We start from the raw sequence: 13,490 nt of genomic DNA on the forward strand, positions 1-13,490 counted from the left end.
TCTTGAAACCAGCTTAAACCTGATGTAGAAAACTGAGAAGAGTTCGACAGCTACATGCTGAGTAGTGAGTAGCCTCACTAGTGTCCTGTATGATTTTAAGTAAGGCTTATCAGTAGTCTCTTTTGTTCGGTGACTGGCATTTAAGCTTTTGGGGGTTGATTACTCTCTCTTTTCCACACTTGAGGCAACAGTAATTATACTAATCATGATCATCATAACCATAACTTTTTTTTATTTTTTATTATTTTTTGTAGTTTTCTACAACTGTGCATGATACAATTTTAAGTGTACTGTTGAAGACACTCTCATTAACTTCCCAGGAGCTTCCAGTCAGGAATGTGAATATTTGTATGGGAAGGCACTTCTAATTTCTCTCCTTCATGCACCAGTCTGCTTTCCTAAACCTACTTCTCTTTTCGTGTTAGTATTCCAAGACTCCAGGGGCATGTTTACCATGCAGTTTCTTTCTGGCACTGCTTTCTCCCATGTTGGTTCCTGGGGGTTTCTGAAACTGTAAGAAACGCAATTTATGATGATTTTCTGATGTCAGGTTAAAGCAATGTTCTCAAGGTTAAAAGTGTTACTGGATTTTAACATCAGAACTAAAAGCTCTTGTTTCTCTTGGTCTGTTTCATTTAATTAGAGATTCTCTGAAAGCCTCTCCATAGGTCATTGTGCATTTAAAGGCTAGATAGAAAAGTGTGCCTTGGTCTTATACAAAGACATTGAGTCTCTCTTGTTCTTTGTATGGAATAAACCCATGGAGGAGGTTGATAGTGCTGATTGATAGCTCCACAGGACCGTCAAAAGTCAAAAGAAAATCTGAGAGAGTGACAATGATAATGTTTGTTTTGATATATGCAGATGAGTCCAAAGTGAAGTTGTAACTAACTGCATGACCTGAGGGTGAATAAGGAAATGTGGATGTCTTGCAAAAGATCTTAAAATCTCCATAGCAGGAAAATTCAGAAGGCAGGAAAGCCTGCTGTGGTAATAAAAGGCTTCTTGTGCACTATTGGTACGTAGAAGAGTTTTTGTACCATGAAACTTTAGAAAGGGTATATATATATATTATCCTGTTTTTAATGATTTTTGCTTCCTAGCTTTTAATCAAGCTGTATGGTCTTAAATCACTGCTGGGAATGCATCAAATTAGAGTAGGAGGATCACAACTGATGCCTCTCTTAGGCTCTCTCTACTCTATACTGATCTTCAGTTTGAGGAAGACACAATGAAAGATTGTAGCATTTTCTGCTCTGGTAAGGGTGTGGGATTTGTTTGTTTGTTTGCTCTTTTCCCATAAATGGAGAGCTTTAATATACTGATGTGAAAAGTCGTGGCACTTCTGTCATTTAGGGAGCAAGCAGGGAGAGCGAACCCATGAGAAAGTGGAAGTGAGGGAAAAAGCTTTCTCTGAGGGAAGATGAGTGAAACTGCAAGTCAGGAAATTGTAAGATTTAGTTCCTATTGTTTGTAGGTTGTAGTTTTCTACTCCTATTGGTAATTTTTCTGTTTCCATCACAAGCCTCATTCTAAGTAAATTCTCCTTGGTGCTCCTTTTAGGAGAAAAGTACCACCTATCAGCTTCATAGAGAGAACATTAAGTCATTTCAGTGAGAAGTGGGACTAGAACCCACGTGGCTAATAAAATAGAGTTACAGCGCAACCATTTTATCACCCAGACTTTTGGAAGAGTTGATGCAAATTGGATGCTTCAGTAGGCTACACTAACACAGTACAATGTTTCTGCATTAGCCACGTGCAGGTAAATGATAGATAGGGACTTCCTTATTGAAGTATCTCATGCATATGCTTAGATGGCAGAGGTTCAAGAATCTGCTTTTGTAGGCTAAAATTCATCCTTCACAAATAATGTTTGGATGTTTTCCATCTGGAAATACTTGATCCAAGTTTGCTTCTAACTTTAAGAATGGCAGAGGAAAAAGGGGAAGGAAAAAACAAAAACAATGAATGTTGTGCTGTTCTCCTTCAAGTAACCTGGTGAGCCTGTCCCTTATGGAACATGCTTTCTAGCCGATGAATTTTGACCTTTGTGATTTCATTGCACTGAGAATAATGTCTGGAGAGTATGCTACCAGAATATTTTAAATCTAAAGGCCATGAAGTTTACCAACAAGTTCTCCAGAGGAAAAAAAAAAAAAAAGGCAGCTTTGAGTACTCAATTTGTAGATGTCTAACTTGAAATATAGCATTTTCCTGTATCACGTATCCTGTATCACCAGATATCATTTTTTAGTGCTGGGTGTCCCTGCCTGCATTCTGATACAGACAAAGACTTGATGGTTACAGAAGAACTGTAAACTCATGTTAACAAGTTATAAAGACAGAAAGGAAAATTGTAACCATCTCATTTAAACCTCCTGTATTAACAATGACCATAGACTTTCCCTGAATTGACCCTTGTGTGAATTAGAGGATAATTATTAGGGAGAAAAAACAAAACAAAACACATCCAATCTCCATTAAAAATTGCCAGTGATGGAATCTGAGGCACTAAATAAGTCTGCAAGTGAGGCTAACTGTAGAAAAGATCAATCTTCTGCATATATTTCTCAGGATAAATAAGAATGCAAAATGCCTTACTTATGTAAAGAAGGTACAGTATGACTTGAGAACAAAATAAATAGCCATGCATTTAAGAAAAGGGGAAAAGTTACATATTTTATACCAGGCCATAGGCCTGGTAACTTGCCCTCAGAGATTTAACAAATAAGGACATAGAAAGAAACCTTATTTTAATATTTAACATCACATTTGAACCAAGTTGAACTAGCTGGATATCTTTGACTGAGAATATAATTGATTTCCTCCAGGGAATATGTTAGATGTCCTTTGTTTGGACTTCAGTAAAACATCTGATATGGTGCACATAAGAAATGCTAGTGATATTTGAGAAGAAAGGGAAGAATATTTTAATTGCATGATGGATAAGGAGCTGACTACCCAGGCACCTGTTAGCTTTTTGAAAACTGAATTATATTGCTGGAGAACAGGTATTAATGGTGTTTCTCCAAGACCAGTCAGGACAAGGATTTCTGCTATTTTTTTAAATTATTTTAATAAATGACTTTAGTATAAAATCAATCAAATTAACAATATATCACTAAGTTTAGCAAAGCAGAAGCAGATACTTTGTACAATTACTTTCTAGTAGCACATAAATGTGACCTCTGGCTGTTATGTCTTTTTTTAGAGTAAAACTAGTTTTGCAATAATCACTAATTAATTCATTAATAACAGTTAAATCTCTAAGGAAATAATTTAATAACATTCCTACTGATCTTAAATATAGCCTTTGACTACCCTTGGCCCTTGGCTCGTGAAAAATGTACCCTGCAGCATACTAGGAAGGGAGAAGAAAGATTTATGCAAACAGGCAATGGTGAGATGAAAATTAATGATAATACATTAGTATGTTTATGCTGAAAATTAGAAGAAGGTTTCTAGCAATTAAACTGGTGAGATTCAGGAAAGAACCACCCCTCTGGGGAAAAAAATAACAAGAAATATTACCTGTTTAAGAGGAGGTTGTGTCTTGAAAGGGATTATATGAGATGACTGCCAGAAAACCGGGTTTGTGGTGATCCTTGGTTATCTCTCACTATTTTTCATGCCTCTATATCTTACAATTACTGAATTCTAAAGTGTATCTAAAGATATTTATAGAGGCCTTTCCCCCACTGATTTACACCTGTGAGAGGTTCCCTATAGTAAGTTACCTGCCACAGCTGCTTGTCAGAGAGTGAATTCTCATGAAGTGATGTTGGGATCTCTGCTCTTTCACTGCATGCTGGTCAGCATTTGGCAAAGCCATGTATGTTAGTTACTTTCTACGGAAAGGAAGAAAAGATGCGTGTTTTTATTTTCATTTGAGAAGAGATTAGAAGGGTTTAGAGATGGTAGGTAAGTTAGGCTCTCAAGTCAAGGTAGCTTTCCTGCCTCTGAACTGTGGCTCTATTATTCAAATGTTTTGCTTCAGCAGAATCCAGCTTTAGGATTGGCACTAATATATTTGTCAGCATGCATTATTATCTGTTTATTAACTTGCAGCTTGTTTGCAACAAAAATTCAAATCACTATAGTCAAGATTATCTCAATAAATTTAACAAGTTATGGATGTAATTATTACAGCATGTATTTCAAAATGCAGTCTTATTTACAAAGGACACAGCATTGATTAAAGCAGCTTGAATTATGCTAACTGCAGCACTGAACTATCTTTATAAAACCATCTGAGAAGCACAGTAATTTGAGTTCAAGGGAAAGGCAGTATTACAAGAAGGCTAATGATAATTGTGTTTAAGGTCACTGGCAACTAAAGTACTTACTGTACAGGAGCCTTCTGTCAGAGACAATTATGGTGAAGGGCCTTTGAATGGGGTCGAAACACTCGGAGTGTATTTCTGTGACAGCTTTGTTCTTACAATATTTATTCTGTTTCTAGTTTATCTGTAGCACAGTATTACATTTAGAGTGTCATGAGCCAAGTGATTCATGCAAAACTAAATTGACAGAGTGCAGTGATGTTGTAGTTACACCACAGTCTTTCTAATAATGGCAATGCCTTGTTAGATCAAAAGCATCCCCCAGGACCTAGAAGACAGTGCTGGTAGTACTGTTCACATGGGTTATGAAACTACTGTATGCTGTGCAGAGAGTCTGAAATAGAGAAAGAAATTCTAGTATCTCACTTTTTGTACCTGGTCTTCAATGCACAATTGAACATTGTAAAATATTTCCTTTTCCTATTTATTGCACATTTATTTTAATGAGTTTTATTTTAATTTTCCTTTAAAGGGGGAAAAAGATGAGTTATTAACTTCACATACTTGGCTGTATCAAAGCATCTCACAGTCTTTACTTTGTTTAATCTCAACACAAACTTTGATGGTACTGTGAATATTGCACATGGGAAATTGAGTCACTTGGCAGATCAAGTAACTTGTGTATTGTTTCCTAAACAATGTGGTGAGGTAACCAGCCACCACTGTCCAGCACTGTGGTTTGGTGATCTAACCATGCTGCTATCCTAAATGAAATTACATGGGTCTCCTGAGGGGTAGCCTTAGCACTCTGAAATGGCAGAGCAATTGAAATCACTGTAGTGTGTGTGAAAACTTGTTTCACGCAAAGAGGACATATCACCAACCATTTGGGCTGCGAGTCAAATACTATCAGATTTTGAGTTAACCACATTATACCTTTGCCTGGTGTTGACAGCAGGTATGCTGTTACCTGCCCTCGCTCTCTGTTCCAGTGGGTTCAAGATGGACACTCAGACTATACCTTAAAGCTCATGACAGCTCTTTCACAGTTTCCCAAGCACTAAACTCTGGAGATTATTGTTTATAATATCAGTTGTCTATTGAATAATATTAATTACCTATAAATATATCATTATATTATTGTCTGTAAGTTTCAAAACCTGAGCTGGAAAACATTTTCCTTGGGGACCTTGTTAGACGGCTGCTTCTCTTTTCCCATTTTTATGGCAGACTTTTTCATACTTCAGGCTTTGCTATTTTCCTGAAAAAATTAACTCACTTGGCTCCTGTCTTCTATGAGGATTAGTTAGAATTGAAAGGAAAGGTTTTTTTTTTTTTTAAATCTATCATTTTGACAACAGTTTTTTAATTAACACCTGGATTTACAGATTAAAAAACCCTTAATATTTTAATGAAAAAATAATGAAACTTCCACAATAATGTTGATTCATCTTCAAATAGGTTTAAGATTTAATTTTAAACAAATAACAGAGTTGGTCAGATTTTTGAAAATGTCACTTTTTAAATTTTTTTTAAGTGATCCATGCTACCTAATATGGTTTGATTTCCTTATGATTATGCCATGTTTATGGGCCAGGCTGTCCTACCAAGTGATAATTTTCATTGTTTCACCCTTTTAGAGAAGTGAGAAAATTAACAGTTGATGTCTTGGCTGTGGTATTTTCTTGAACAGGTAGTCCTCCATATACCACAACCAGTGAACGTGTGGAAACAAAACCCAATAAAACTACCATATCCAGAATGCAATTCAAAATCTTACTGACTTTGTCACCTTTGCTCTTCAGAAAGACTATTTCATCTTCATTTGAAATATTGCCACAAGGGTTAGAAAAATGGTATTTTTGCATAATGGATATTTTCAGTGAAGAAACTGCCCTTCATCAAAACCAATTTTCCGTCTGAAACATAGTAATGGTTATTTTGTTATAGAAGCTAATGTGAATACTTACCACCTATGGCAAATACTGATGCTTTTAAACATGTGGATATGGTGGATTATTCAGCTTATTTCATTTTAAGTGACAGACAAGAAAAGTAAAATATAAAGCTGATGCAATACAGTGTGTATGCACTGCACATGCTGCAGCTGACCATCTTGAAGGCAGCTTTGCAGAGAAGGACCTGGGGGTCCTGGTGGACAACCAGTTGACCATGAGCCAGCAATGTGCCCTTGTGGCAAAGAAGGTCAATGGTATTCTGCGTTGCATTAGGCAGAGGGTTGCCAGTAGGTTGAGGGAGGTGATCTTTCCCCTCTAGTCAGAGGGGACATCTGGGGTGTTGTGTCCAGTTCCAGGCTTCCCAGTGGAAAAGAGACTTGGACATGCTGACATGAGTCCAGTGAAGGACAACATAGATGATGGAGGGATGGGGGCATCTTTTGTATGAGGAGAAGCTGAGAGAGCTGGGACTGTTCAGCTTGGAGAAGAGAGGGCTTGGGGCGATCTTATCGATGTATATAACATCTCATGGGGAGGGAATAAAGAGGATGGGGCCAGACTCTGCTCAGTGGTGCCCAGTGACAGGACAAGAAGCAATGGGTACAAATTGAATCACAGGAGATTTCATGAAAACATCAGGAAAATATCCACCTTTACTGTGAGGGTGGTTGAACGCTGGAGCAGGTTTCCCAGGGAGACTGTGGAGTCTCCATGCTTGGAGACATTCAGAAGCCCACTGAGCAGAGCCCTGAGCAACCTGCTCTAGCTGACCCTGCTTTGAGCAGGTGTTTGAACTAGGCAATCTCAAGAGATGCCTTCCAACCTTAACTATTTTGTGATTCACTGATTCTGTATTAAACACAGACATATGATAAACCAGCCATTCCTACCTCACCATCAAATTCATACTGGATACTGAACAAAAAAACACTTTTTTTCTTATGTACAAAGAAGAGAAAATTCAGCTAGTTTTACTGTTCCCTTTTGAATGAACAAAATTTCACCGTATTGAAAAATCTGAATACTTTTTACAATTCCTGTGCTTTAATGTGGGCCCATTTACACAGTTCTGAACAGATACTAGACTTCAAAAATAATACACATGGCAACAGGCTGATTCTTTCATAGTGTGGTCCATTTCCTTCTCTGATAGGGAAAAAAGAGGGGCAAAAAGAAGAAAAGAGAGAGAAAGGAAAAAAAGGTATTTTTGTGCTTGATCATAAAGGCTGGCGTGTGAGGCAACAGCCATTCAGGAAGGTAGTTCTGTGCGGTTTTAAGCAGCTCTGGGATGCACATACAACTAGTGGCATTTGATTTCACAGTTAATGGTACCATCTCCCTGGCACTGACTGAGGGGCTTTAAATATTCATAAGTTTCTTAAAGGCTTTTGGAAAGAAAGTGCTAGAAAGGAGCACTAACATACTGATCTTTTTACTAGCCTGTGTCAGCAAGAACATGTTAAATAATTAAGTCAATTTAAGCCTTTTTCCACACAGGAGGAGGTTAAGATCAGCAGTCCCAGTGTGCTGGGAGAAGTTACCTTTTCCACTGAACTGGTACTTTTAGGCCTAGCAAAGCAAAAGCATAATGAAAAACCAGCAAATTTATTGATTCCCAATAAAAAATGCATTAAAACACTTTTGTCCCATGTCACAGTCCCTTTGTTAGATTAGGAGTGCCTTTTTACAGCTGCACATGAAAATGTGATCTTGCAAAAGACTCTCAAAAAGACTCAGTACACAATGTTCTCTAATCTCAGACTGTGGAAAGGCTTATGTAAAAATTAATCGTACTTGTGAAAATGTTGATTTGTGAAGGTATGTTCTACTGATTCCTGCCTCTTGACACCCTATATGTTTCCTTTTGTACAGGAGCCTGAGAGAGCTGTGGCAAAGGGCTGTCATCAGCTGAACATCCCTGAACCTGAACCTCCAGGTGAATATGTTCGCCTAGTGATATTTGAAGCACCAGAACAGTGGGAATTTTAACTAATTCAAAACAGGCATAAAGTGCACATCTAAATCATGAGAACATATTCAGAGAGACACAGAGGTTTCAAAATTCCACTTAGAGTTGCTGAGTGGTGTTTGCTCATATACGCACAACACACACACACGTACCAGAGGTCAGAAATAGTTGTTGTAAAAAAGCAGACATTTGGAGGAACATATTTTCCAGTTTGAAATTTTTAGTCCAGAATGGAATTGAGGTTAAAAATGTCAGACTAAGTAATAGTAAGTAATAAAAAATGTCAGAGTAAGTAATTTTCAAACCTTATCTTACATGGAGATCAAGGTTTAATTTCCATCTCTAATTAATATGTAACTGTTTGTGCAAACTGGGAATGTTCCAGCTGGGAGGGTTAGAAACCTCTTTCTTCTGCAGCGTGTATTTAGAGAGTTGGTACCACGCATCAGAAGGTTCAAACCTTTGATCTGTAAAAGGCAGACTAAAAATGTAAAACATTTTTCCTGCTGGCAGGTGATGGTTGGGCTATTAGCTAATAGGGTAGATTCAAGCCTCTCATCCTCATTTTTCATAGCAAATTTGACAGCTTTTGAAGCAGTCTTGATAAAGACTGGAGGAAAAAACTTCATTGGATGGGAAATTTGTTTTCCACACAACTCTTCCAAATGGTGTTCAGTACCTCCTGATTATCACAGAATAGCAAGCATTTCTACTCAGATAACACATTTTTCTCATATTCATTTTTAATGCTTATTTTATTTATAGCTAACTCATTAATTTCCACATGTAGAACCCCAAACACAACAACAAACGGTGCTTACAGGGTGTAGTTTTAAATTAGTTTACAGTAGAATGGATCAAGAACACAAAACCTAAAAAAATTCACTGTAATAAAAGCGACACTGAGTATAAAAAAGTGAAAAACCCCTGTTTTAAGTAAGATCAGAGCCAAGTTTGTGATGTGGCTGCAGAATCAGTCTTTTTATAACCAGGCTGCTTCCTGAAGAGATTCTTTCTCTGGGTGCTATTTTAACGTTTACAAAAGGTGAGGTTATGTCCACAACAACCACAGGAGTACAGGTGCACGTTAATAAAGAGTCCCTTTTATATAGTTTACGATTTTTATGCGGTATTGTTCCCTTCAGGTTTTTTTCATTAATATGTAAGGAGAAAGTCACTTCACTATGAAAATTAAGATTTCAGTGAGATCATTCCTAAAATATTTAGAATGGATAATGCAAGTTTCCAGAAATAGTAATAACCTCAGTCTCCTGACCCCATTATATCTGCAGGTGGGGAAATATACTGGAGACATTTTAAAAATCCAAATGCCAGACTGACCCCATTTTTTATATCAGGAAAGAGAGAAAAACAAGGACAGACCATCAGAAGGTTTTCTGATCTATTCTCCTGGCCACAGTGAAGGTCTTCCCAATCTTTTCCTGAGAAAGCATCTGAGAAAGCTATGAATGAAATCCTTTGCTGTGACATTGGGCTAATCCCTCTGTGCTTCACTTTTGCATCAGAAACCAGGGATGATAACTAGATCACTTTGGGAAATGTGGATTCTTTTTCTCTTAAAATTAGAAGAAAATAATAAACATTTTCATAGATTACCTTTCTTGGAAGATTTTCAAAGAAATTTTGAAATATAGCTTTTGGTTATCAGAAAACCTTCCTTCCCTGCCTCTTCCACCCAGAGAGAAAAGAAAAGGAAGAAAATATTTTATTTGCCAGTGCTACTTTTTGGTCCTCTCTTATTTTAATTTCCCTCATATGTGTTTACAGTAACTATCCCCACATACCTTTTTCCCTGATCATGGTTGGGATTCCAGATATGTTCTTTATGGAGCCATAAATACAAGTCTTCAGAGATGACTCACAGCCCATCCTAGAAGGTGTAAAGTGAAGTAGTAGAACTTATTCTCAGTGAAGTATGCAAACTTTCAGATGACATCCTGAAATCTAAGCCTCACAAGCTGTCCTAATGGGAAATATAGACCACTTCCTAACATCCTTTCTGGTTTATGTAAGATTAAGACAAACTGTTCAGAGACTAAACAACCTGCTTTAAAACTAACTTCACAATTGAAAAAACAAATAATATTTTTAGGCTTTTTGCTTCCCCTGTGGCTAACCAAAAAGTGAACAAAGCTGGAATGAAACCTATATAGTGCTATGGTGTGTCTGCAATGAGTCAAAGAATCAAATGGTTAAAGACAAGAAATTAATTTCCTCTATCACTCTCTATCTCCCTTTACCCTGTTTCCATCTCTTTGATCCCGGAGTCTTCTGATTGCTGGGTTGTGGCTCACTTTTACCAGCTGCAGGTGTGAGATGGTATGAAACCTTTAACAAACATATCTTTGGCTAGTGACTATATGAAGTGTTTTGTATTCAGCAACAACTCATTTGGCTGAATAAATAAGAACCTCACAACAAACATCCTTTCCAAAGGCAAAGTGCTCCTTCTATTTTGGACTCAGCACTTACTAAACTTGTAAATATGCATCAGCATGGTTTGTGGTATATATGATTAGATGCTACATGGGGAGTTTTATTGTTTTATACTTACTACAGCATCAGCAGCAGAGCACAGAGTACATGAAATACAGATAATTGTTGAGGGGAAGCAAGTAATTTCAGTTACAGCTATTCTCTTACCCTAAGTGAATCCGTGTTATTTTCCTATTTTGTTTGCAACAGTAGTTTTAAGCAGAGTATGGCTGGGACTCTGTGCTACTTTCCCTTTCTGCTCTTTTTTCAACATGTAGTCATATCCTGTTGATACGAAAATATGGGTCACTCCTGTCATGTAATATGAAGTTGAGAAACAACCAGATACATACATAAATCCATTGAATGCCTAAGGAAAGCTCATTTAAAACTCTCAACTGACATCCTAATTACTGCTGTTCAACACAGGACTATTCATGCAATCTGGCTCAGATACCATTGTTTGAAAACCATCAAAACCACAGACAGCCACACACTGAGATACAATAAATGTCAAGCCTACAGTGCATATTTTCTAGAATTGTTTAATGCTGACACAGTGTGTGTGCCAAAGAAGGCATAATCAAACAGGCAGTGCTCTTCTTTGTGGCCATCCTATTGGGATTTGAAAATTACTCAGATTTGACCCAGTAGCAGAAAATAACAATGTGGAGACACATTAGAACTTTAGATAGGAGTTACCTAGCAGTGGGGGGAAAAAAAAGAGCAAACACACTGTTATGTAGGAGGTTTATGAGCCATATGTGTAAAGAGTCATCATTGTAAACATTGTACATCCATGAGATAAAATTCCAGAAAGCAAGCCTGAAAGAAAGTCTTCTAAATTTCAATCTCTATGTCTGTTACAGGGAACACAGAAAAGGCAGGGAAAAGCATCAGTTGTTGTCGCAAGTTCCCCAAGATGCCTTGGTCAGGACTTTTTGGACCATTTCAATGATTAATACCCACTAATAGCTGGTATTACTGGCTCTGAGCAGATCTACCTGGGTTTTTCATTCAAAAAATCCACCTAGATTGGTTTCATCTTTCTGGTTCCTTTGTCCAGGACATTTCTAATGCTTAGTTGCAGAGCATCTCAGTTTACTCCTCACCTGTTATAAAGCAGAGAGTAGCATTCATTGTATTGCTCTCCTTTCAAAGATTGTCCTTTCTGTAATATATTCAAGTAAAAATTGAGAAGTGTGGCATTTGTTTATCCAGTGTGTGCAAAATCTGAGACAGGCAGAAGAAGCACATAAGCATCCTTTCCCAAAGAGCAGTGTTGACTGATGGGCCCCAGAAGTGTATAGGATCTCTGGAAGAGGAGGAGCAGGTGTGGAGTGGGGATAGGAATTTTACTGTGGCACAGCCTTATGTCTGGGCTTCTCTGGACCTGTATTTTCCCTACCTGGAAATTCTCACCTGATGTAAATGGAGATTCTACCATTTGGGTAGATTTTCCTTGGGAGGAAAAAATTTCTTTGATAAGTCTGCCAGATATGTAGGAATCTGGGACATACGCACAGCATGTGTGAAAAACAACTCTCTGTAAAGCACTTTCACAGTTAGTCTGACACATCTGGGAAATGTCAGACCTACAGAATATATTCCACAAATGATCTGTGCGTCATGGATGTCTTAGGTTGACTGAACACAGAAAGAACAACTAGCTAGCAAGTGCCCCGCAGGTGCAATGCACTGAACTCTCTGAGTATACACTATCCTATGAATGAGCACACATTTTTTCCTGGGAGAAAAAATGGCAATTGTGTGTTAGAAGAAATTCAGAAACACTATGTGCCAGGATATAGCACCTGCTGGAATATATCCGACCAAGATCCTGCCTCAGCATAACTAAAACTTCATCCATCCCTTCCTGATCTTCCCTCGCATTCAGCCTATTTCCTCTTTTGCGATATCAGAAATGTGAATTGGCAATTACCATCAGTATTCAGCGTCTCAACAAAGTGGCTATTTTGAAGGCCATTTGTCTATTACAGTGACAACGTGACCTCTAAGTATTTGGCCTAGTTTCTCTCTAAAGTATAAGGTTGGTGACTTGTAGAAAGTGATAATACATAGGCATGGAACAACAGTTGGAGTAACTATTGTTAGTATTAACCAACAAATTAATTAACAAAAGGTTATTCTGTTTAGTAGCTAGATTTTATTTTTTTAACAAAGAAAATTAATAACTTTCCATGAAGATGGTAGAAAGTAGAAGCAAAAATATATTTACTTGTTCTGGGTTACTCACAGTAGGTAGTAGAAGGTCAAAGATTAGAATCACAGTGTCTTCAGCATTGTTTCTCAACCTTTTAAAGCTAAGAACCTTCTAGTTTCCAAAAAAAATTTTTAAATGTCCAGTGACTATCCCGACAGCACTGCCAGACTTTTGTATATCTGTAAATGAGAGAAGGAAACAAGGGTTACACTTATAACCACAAGTATTTCCCTCTCATAGGGCAGCAGCTCTACAGTAATAATCAGCACAGATGTCTTGCTGCAATTGTATGTATTCATTCTTTGCACTAAGGACTACTACAACTGGCTTGGTGTAAAGAAAAAGAAAAGTTCTTTTGCAGTTTGGAACCTTTCCGAAAATTCAGAAAACACTGGAACACAAGGGTGTATTGCTATGGAGGGGAGAAATTAAAGTGCCTGCCTATTCACCCATGTGAAACCTAGAGGTTAATAATTTTCATATACTCCACAGAGTCAGTGCAGTGAGATGTGATTAATTGTTTATAAAATACTTTACAATCCTTGGTTTGCCAGAGC

The 13,490-nt window shown here is 37.5% G+C and overlaps 1 long non-coding RNA gene across 1 annotated transcript; it reads right to left on the reverse strand.

Annotated features, from left to right (window-relative positions):
• Positions 1-298: 298 nt before the first annotated feature.
• LOC135324420 (uncharacterized) lies at positions 299-13,260 on the reverse strand. Its single transcript, XR_010385802.1, has 3 exons — positions 12,967-13,260; positions 10,019-10,104; positions 299-511 (listed from the first exon to the last, which is right to left on the reverse strand). It is a non-coding gene; the product is annotated as an uncharacterized LOC135324420 (long non-coding RNA).
• Positions 13,261-13,490: the final 230 nt, after the last annotated feature.

Source organism: Dromaius novaehollandiae, chromosome W (genome assembly GCF_036370855.1).
Source record: "Dromaius novaehollandiae isolate bDroNov1 chromosome W, bDroNov1.hap1, whole genome shotgun sequence".
Taxonomy (NCBI): domain Eukaryota; kingdom Metazoa; phylum Chordata; class Aves; order Casuariiformes; family Dromaiidae; genus Dromaius; species Dromaius novaehollandiae.